The following is a 7,285-nucleotide window of genomic DNA, read 5'->3' as shown; positions in this document are numbered from 1 at the left end:
AGAGGATGAAATTAATGATACTTAATTTCCCTACACATGGTTTGAATTTGTCGATGATTATACAAAACTTTTATGCCGGATTGAATTTTGCTTCTAGAAATCTTTTAGATTCGGCCGCGGGAGGCACTTTTATGGAAATCACTTGAGGAGAAACTACCAAACTCCTAGACAATATTATGGTTAATTATTCTCAATGGCACACCGAAAGATCCACTAGTAAAAAAGTTCATGCGATTGAAGAGATTAATGTTTTGAGTGGAAAGATGGATGAACTTATGAAATTGTTTGCTAATAAAAGTGTTTCTTCTGATCCTAATGATATGCCTTTGTCCACTTTGATTGAGAATAATAATGAATCTATGGATGTGAATTTTGTTGGTAGGAACAATTTTGGTAACAACGCGTATAGAGGAAACTTTAATTCTAGGCCGTTTCCTAATAATTCCTCTAATAATTATGGTAATTCCTACAACAACTCTTATGGAAATTTTGATAAGATGCCCTCTGATTTTGAGATTAGTGTTAAAGAATTTATGAGTTCGCAAAAGAATTTCAATGCTTTGGTTGAAGAAAAATTGCTTAAGATTGATGAGTTGGCTAGGAACGTGCATATAATTTCTCTTGATGTTGATTCTTTGAAACTTAGATCTATTCCACCTAAGCATGACATCAATGAGTCTCTCAAAGCCATGAGAATTTCCATTGACAAGTGCAAAGAAAGAACCGCTAGGATGCGAGCTAAAAAAGATTGCTTTGTGAAAGCGTGTTCTTCTAGTTTTCATGATAATAATGATGAAGATCTAAAAGTGATTGATGTGACTCCTATTAAATCTTTGTTTTCCAATATGAATCTTGATAAAGATGGGACTGGAGATTAGTCAACTTTAGTTAGAAGGCATTCCAATAATTCAGAGTTTTTAGATCTTGATGCAAAAATTGATAAAAGTGGGATTGAAGAGGTGAAAACTTTACATAGCGATGAACACACTATTTTGGATTTCAAGGAATTTAATTATGATAATTGCTCTTGATAGATTATATTTCCTTGTTGCAATCGGTAAATTCTCCTAATGCTTATAGCCAAAATAAAGCTTTTACTAAACATATCGTTGATGCTTTAATGGAATCCTATGAAGAAAAGCTTGAACTAGAAGTTTCTATCCCTAGAAAACTTTATGATGGGTGGGAACCTACTATTAAAATTAAGATTAAAGATTATGAATGCTATGCTTTGTGTGATTTGGGTGCTAGTGTTTCCACGATTCCAAAAACTTTGTGTGATGTGCTAGGTTTCCGTGAATTTGATGATTGTTCTTTAAATTTGCATCTTGCGGATTCCAGTATTAAAAACATATGGGAAGGATTAATGATGTTCTTATTTTTGCAAATAGGAATTATGTGCCCGTAGATTTCACTGTTCTTGATATAGATTGCAATCCTACATGTCCTATTATTCTTGGTAGACCTTTCCTTAAAACGATTTGTGCAATTATTGACATGAAAGAAGGAAATATTTGATTCCAATTTCTGTTCAGGAAAGGCATGGAACACTTTCCTAGGAAGAAAATTAAATTGCCTTATGAATCTATTATGAGAGCCACTTATGGATTGCATACCAAAGATTTCAATACCTAGATCTATTCTTGTTTTTATGCCTAGCTAGGGGCGTTAAACGATAGCGCTTGTTGCAAGGCAACCCAATTTTATTTTTGTTCTTTGCTTTTTGTTCCTGTTTAGTAATAAATAATTCATCTAGCCTCAGTTATTTTTGTGTTTTTTATGTTTTAATTAGTGTTGGTGCCAAGTAATACCGTTGGGATAGCTCATGGTAATAGTTGATTTGATCCTGCTGAAAAACAGAAAGTTTGCCCTCACGAAAATAATTATCATTTTTTGGCAGAGAGCGATAAAATACCAATTCCAACCGCAGTAGACCAATATACTTTTTATCTAGGATTTCCTAATTTCTAAGGATTTTTGGAGTTACATAAGGATTTGAACATATCAGATTGCTACAGATTTTGTTTTTCCTATGTTGTTTGCTTATTTTGATGAATCTATGATTAGTATCGGGGGGGGGGGGTATGAACCATAGAGAAGTTGGAATACAGTAGGTTTAACACCAATATAAATAAAGAATGAGTTCGTTACAGTACTTTAAAGTGGTGGTTTATTTTCTTATACTAACGGAGCTCATGAGATTTTCTGTTGAAGTTTTGTGTTGTGAAGTTTTTAAATTTTTTGGGTAAAGATTTGATGGATTTTGGAATAAGGAGTGTAAAGAGCCTAAGCTTGGGGATGAACAAGTCACCCCAAGGTAAAATTCAAGGACAACAAAGAGCCTATGCTTGGGGATGCCCTAGAAGGCATCTCCTCTTTCGTCTTCGTCTATCGGTAACTTTACTTGAGGCTATATTTTTATTCACCACATGATATGTGTTTTGCTTGGAGCGTCTTGTATGATTTGAGTCTTTGCTTTTTAGTTTACCACAATCATCCTTGCTGTACACACCTTTTGGGAGAGACACACATGAATCGGAATTTATTAGAATACTCTATGTGCTTCACTTATATCTTTTGAGCTAGATAATTTTGCTCTAGTGCTTCACTTATATCTTTTTAGAGCACGATGGTGGTTTTATTTTATAGAAATTATTGATCTCTCATGATTCACTTGTATTATTTTGAGAGTCTTTTAGAACAGCATGGTAATTTTCTTTGGCTATAAAACTAGTCCTAATATGATGGGCATCCAAGATGGGTATAATAAAAACTTTCATATAAAGTGCGTTGAATACTATGAGAAGTTTGATTCCTTATGATTGTTTTGAGATATGAAGATGGTGATATTAGAGTCATGCTAGTTGAGTGGTTGTGAATTTGAGAAATACTTGTGTTGAGGTTTGCAAGTCCCATAGCATGCACGTATGGTAACCGTTGTGTAACAAATTTGAAGCATGAGGTATTTCTTTGATTGTCTTCCTTATGAGTGGCGGTCGGGGACGAGCGATGGTCTTTTCCTACACTACAAAAAATACACTTCCGTGATGATACGTGTTTGTCACAGTAGGTCGCGTTTTTTGTCATGCATGTACATCCATGACAATTTTATGACAGAATCAAGATAGTCATACCTGTGCTGTCGTAGAAGTGTTCCATGACATTACCAAAATTATCATCACGGAAGTGTCCACTTCCATGACGATAAATCGCGCGTCACAGAAGTGCTTTCGTCAAGGGTGACCGACACGTGGCATCCACCGTAACGGAACGCCGTTAAGCTATCGGGTCGGATTTTGGATCCGATAACCCGTTAACAGCCCTGACCAATGGGAAATTTCAACGTGTAAAATTTTGATTGGCCGAAGGGAACACCTGTCAGCTCGTCAGCCGGCCAGATGTCGCCCGTCCATTGGAGGAGACATGCCTATGATACGTCGACACATGGCTGGGCCCAACAGAGGCCCATATAGGTTAAAAAGGTCGGCCCAGTCAAAGGCCCGTAGAACTTAATCAAGTACTAGTGGGCCAGCCCAATAACGGCCTGCTTAATAAAGGCCCATTTACGGCCCGAAGCCAGATCTGGCCCGTTAATTGTTCGCCCAATATTTGGGCCCATTTACGGCCCGAAGCCAGATCTGGCCCATTAATTGTTCACCCAATATTTGGGCCCAACTACAGCCCAGTGACTTTTGGCCTGTTAGAGGCCTGATGTAGGCATGGGCCCATTTCAGCCCAGTGTGACTTTCGGCCTGGGAATGGCCCGTGCTGCCCATGGGCCATATATGGTCCGACGGGACATCAGGCCCACTAACGACTCGTGCTAAAGGTGGCAACAGTTAAGCCCAACGTGACTTTGGGCCTGTTAAAGGCCTGTCGCGTAATTCAGCCCGTTGATGCCTGTGCTAAGCTTTCGGCCTCTTTAAAGGCCCATGATATCAGTGGGCCAACTAAGGCCCAAGATATGTTTCGGCCTGGTGACGGCCCGTGAGCTAACTGGGCCCAAAACGGCCCGGTCTACATTTCAGCCTGCTGAAGGCCCATCGACGACTAGTGAAAATTGAGGCCCAACATGCATTTTGTCCTGCTAAAGGCCCATGGTTTCATCTCGGCCGTAACAGGCCAGTACAATATTCAGCCTGTTAATGGCCCAATGCTACCTGGGCCAAACTAAGCGCTGGGTCGACAAAAGGCCCAACTAAAATATAGGCCGGTGTAAGTTTGGGCCCGGCGCAATGTGTGAAGGCCCCAATCATTTGGGCCCAAGAAAGACGCAGGCTGACCCAATTGTGGCCCGCTAAAAACCTAGCCCGTTAGAGTCGAATGTTTCGGTCCGGTCGACTACATCTGATTTTTTTTAGATAGCGAATGATGGCAGTAACTAGTAGGAATTAAGAACAAACCTACTGTATACAATAAAGAAATTATGGCATAGTAACTAAGAATAAACCTACACTATACAATAAAGGATTTAAGGTATATTACATCCACTGGGCATCGAAGTTCGCCACTAGTGATCATAAAGTGCAACGAAGAAGCAGATTACAAAAACTGGGCACCATTGTAGTGTAACAAAATAATACTGAACCGAGACCACTTCCAAGATAGTTCAAGAAAGGTTAGCCTTGCGGGGGAACTGCTGCGCAAGCTGCTGAGCAAGGCTGTGAGACCGGCCTAGCATGTCGGTCATAGCTTCCAGGTGTAGCTGTTTAGCGATGAGGTTCTCATTGGTGTTCTCCGCAATCTTTCTTAGAGATAGGACTTCAAGTCAAAGTTGAGTTACAGAATGCCTTTCTGCTAGAACTTGGGACTGAAGAAGTCGAACTGATTCAGACAACGAATTCTGTGAGCTTGTCTGACTGTTAGTCTCAAGTAACTTGAACACTTCATCAAGACAAGACTTTGGGGTTGTCTCGCTATCTTCAAGATGTTTTGCCTTCTTTGCTGCAATATATGTTGGGTTTGTCTCATAGCCTTCAGCAGAGTTGTGCATGCCATCAGGCATATCACCCTAAAACAAAGCAGAGAGATGACAGATTTTGCACGTGTATAAACAAAGATGATAACTATTCTATCAATTCTATCCAATTTCAAATTAGAAAATAAAGAGTAAGTTCAAAATATCAATAGCATAATTTGGCATTGTTCATAATGCGGGGAGCTTCACCACACTACTGGATTACCATGTCAACATAACAAGCATAGATGAAGGGCAAAGAAAATCATTGTATATATTTTGGATAATGTGCATGGCATGTTGTTCATATCATCAGCCACATCAGTAAGATAAAATAGGAGACGACAAGGGGCAAATGTGGGCTGCTTCACCACACACTGGATTATAGATCCACAAAAACAAGCATACATATAGGGAGTATTAAGTAATGTGCATGGTATGAATAAGGAATTTGGTTTTACAAGTAAAACGTAGAACTTACGGTTCTTACGAACATGCATTTTGGTAGAAACAGCAAACTAAATAACAGTAAACAATAGGGAGTATGAGCAAATTAAATAGCAGTTGAGGATAAAGGCTTTAGAAGGACTGACTTACATTAACAGTTAACACCGGCTTTATAATGCCCTTCTCCATGTCAAGGGAAGGATAACTCAAGAATTTCAGCACATAATCTTCTTCATAAGCATTGCCTCTACTCTCCATTTTGTAGAGAGTAATTATAGATATGATAATACTGGAAGGGATAGAGGATAATGAAGATAAGATGCAGATTGATGCTACATAATCAACTACCAATCCCTGGAAGTACAAGCGTTACAGGACAAAATGTACTGACAAGAGCAATGGGCTACACTTTTGCACTGACATTGTCTGTGTATTCTACTTGTTGGTAAGATTAAATATAGATCTGATCTTTTTTAGTAAATGATGGGCGAGGGAGATAAGATGTAGAATGCTACAAAATGAACCAATCCCTCTTCCCATAATACAAGAGTGTTTTGAACACTGGTGTACTGTAAAAACATTCTTATATTATGGGACGGAGGGAGTAGCTGTTAATGTAAGTACAGTGATAGACCACGTTCAGTCCTTACAAGAGGACTGCAGAGCTAAGCCTCTTCAAAAGCATTGGGTTGATTCTAAATTTATGTAAGAGTCCATACGAATATTATAATGTCCACCAAATGGACGATTACGAGGCTAACATGTGCAGTGATGCTACATAATCAAACATCTATGCAAGTAAGTATAGTCATACAGGGCAAGAGGTACTCACAAGAGCAATGCAGTGTGTAGTATAGTTGCGAGATTCTGTAGTCCCTTGAGAATGAATGTTCTTCTGCTAACAGTTTTCGTACAAGTGAGACATTAAGGCAAATGCAGAAATGTAGTTCAAATTGTGATGTGATATCATAGACAGTACCTTACGCTGCAGCCGAGACCAATGTGTAACAAGATTATTCCAGTCACCGTCGGATAAATGTAGCACCAGAGACTTTACAAAAATTTCATTCGACGCTTGCCTCAGGTAGGAACGATACTTCATCAACGAGTGCTTGAAAAGCGTAATCAACCCTTGCTCGTCATCACAATCCAGTTTGCTCCTCGCCTATTTAAAAGAATGAAATTTTGTGTCTTCTGTCAGCAGAAACATATGCAATAATGACCATGAATAACATTAGTACATTACTTACGCATAAGTTGTGGAGGAAGACTGGAAATTGTTCTGTGTCTGCGGTATAATCTTTCCATGAAGGAAAGATGCGCACAAAGTTCCTAACAACAACATAAACTTCGTCTTCTAAACTGGGAAGAAATGGAACAGGGGTCCTATTTGCTGCAATTGGGGCTCTCTCTGGTTCGAAAAGGGATTTGGCAACTGGATTTGGGGGTTTTGCGTCATACAGCTGGTGCTATGTCAACTAGCATAATCATACTGTTTGCTGCAATTGGGGTCTGCTGAGTTGGGGCATCAGAAATGACCAGTGTAGTAGGGCTAGAGTCTGCTAGAGTTGGGGTATTTTGTGGGTCAGGTGATATTGCAACTACACCTAATGGGCTATTTGATTTATCAAGTGCCACTATCTTTTCCAAATACTTTGCTTGTGCTCCTCCACGATCAGCAATCGCCCTCTTCCTTTTGAACGTCTGATACACAAGAACATCATTTGAATGGATAAATATGGTCTGATGACAGATGGAATATGTACTAAAAATGGATAGGCAGGGCATATTCACATACACGATGTCTAAACTAATCTAATGACAGTTCAACAAAGTAGAAGCAACGCAAAGCATCAGTTGCAAGATATGTGCGAGCAATGT

The sequence above is a fragment of the Triticum urartu genome, chromosome 4, assembly GCF_003073215.2.
Source record: "Triticum urartu cultivar G1812 chromosome 4, Tu2.1, whole genome shotgun sequence".
Classification (NCBI taxonomy): domain Eukaryota; kingdom Viridiplantae; phylum Streptophyta; class Magnoliopsida; order Poales; family Poaceae; genus Triticum; species Triticum urartu.
The sequence above is the reverse complement of the archived record's forward strand: the minus strand, read 5'-3'. Positions refer to the sequence as shown.